This window comes from Dipodomys spectabilis, unplaced genomic scaffold (assembly GCF_019054845.1).
Source record: "Dipodomys spectabilis isolate Male_0828 unplaced genomic scaffold, ASM1905484v1 ptg000505l, whole genome shotgun sequence".
Classification (NCBI taxonomy): Eukaryota; Metazoa; Chordata; class Mammalia; order Rodentia; family Heteromyidae; genus Dipodomys; species Dipodomys spectabilis.
This window is the reverse complement of record NW_024871182.1, coordinates 3,990,184-3,991,901: the sequence shown is the minus strand read 5'-3', so window position 1 is coordinate 3,991,901 and position 1,718 is coordinate 3,990,184. Positions and strand designations below refer to the sequence as shown.

General features: G+C 31.4%; 1 pseudogene; it reads right to left on the bottom strand.

Annotated features, from left to right (window-relative positions):
• Positions 1–954: 954 nt before the first annotated feature.
• Positions 955–1,051, bottom strand: LOC122099214 (annotated as a pseudogene).
• Between the last annotated feature and the right edge of the window lie 667 nt (positions 1,052–1,718).

Below are 1,718 nucleotides of genomic sequence, written 5' to 3'. Positions count from 1 at the left end.
ATGGAATAATACCACAGTGGCTTCTTTATTTCATCATGATACAGATAAAAAGCCCAAACTAAAGGCCTCTTGACCCCCTTGCATCTTGCTGCTGGGAATAGATATAGCAAAGAATTTCTGGATCTCCTTCTGGTGAACCATTATTTCAAACCATGTCTGAAGCACAACTTGGAAGAAGCTGCATTTGATATTGCCAAAAGGATAAGTATGTATTACTACCTCTTTGAAGTTTTGGAAAGCTGTACAAATTGTTCTCCTAAGTCCTAATGATTCAGTTAAGTTTCTTAAATTTCAAAATTGCCAGTCCATCCTATGTGTCCATACAAAATATTTTCACAATACAAAGCAACAGCAATATCTTACTTTAAAAATTCATGGATTCCATGGTATTCTTCCAAGTGAATTGCCTGACTTTGATGTCAAAATATATTCGAGTTGTTTGTATACATCTATAATGATTTCTATAGAGTTTGTGATTTTTTAAATCATAAATAATTTTAACTTATCTGTTGAAATGAGTAATACAGAAAGTAAAGATATTTCTGGTGCATGTCTGAAAAAAGTATATTTAAAAATATTTAGTATTCTGTTTGTGTAATGTCCATAACCTATTTCATTCTCTCCTAGATATAATCCTTTGAATTCGACATTGTTTTATCATATATAGGTTCATTAATAAATATGTCCTTTCAGATTGCATTCCATATAGAAACAGTTTAAGATTCCTTTAATTCCTAGGTCCTTAAAGAATTTTATTTCTTTAGGATAAAATGACAATGTTATCTTATTTCAAAAGTTTTATAAAGGTTATGCTATGTAAAGGAATTTGTAAAAAGTGAAGATTGAATGATGTCAAGCTAACTTTTATTTCTATGAATTACATGTATTCTTACACTTGTATATTTGTAATCAACTTTTTAATAACTGTTTTCAATTTCTTGCATCAGAAGAATGAAAAATATGCAATACTTCACAAATTTTCATATCATCCTTGTACAAGAGCCATGTAAATCTCTGTATTGTAATTTGGGTAGACGTGCTGCTGAAGCATGTAGTATCCTGGAAATGTAAGTAGTTAATGATGCAATCTTAAGACTGGCATATATCTTTGGTTGCCTATTTGTAAGAAGGAAACCTTATTGTTCCCAAAATTGCAGTTCATCTTATTTCTGTATAGTTCTGTGTATGGTGGAAAAAACTTACATTGTTTGTTCAATTGCTCACATTTGCAATTTTCAATGACTATTTTAAGTCTTTTTCATTTGAAATTGGATCATACTTTGCAGCCTTTATATCTAGGTCCAAAGATGATGGATTTTCAAGTACTTATTTATTAACTGATTTAGCTTTGTGGAGATAATGGAGTCAAAGTAAGCCTTGCTTAAAAGCTACTTCTAAACTTCTGCAGCTTAAAATCTCCTAAATGAGGTCTTACTGGCACAAATGTCTTCCTGACCCTTTATCCTTGCTCCATGTAGGAACAGACCAACCAGAATCTTACCCTGACAGCATAGATTTTCTTATTGGAGCAAAACTAATCTGTTACAAGGGATCATAAAGAGACAAACAGTTCAGACAGTACTGTTCTGACTAGAAGGTATTTTTTCAAAATATAATTGTTTATTACACCCTAACATTTCAAAAGATGCTAAAGCCAAGAAGGTGAAAAAATTGTTCATATGTATGATTACCTAATGTCTTGGCCTGTCTACCATCCA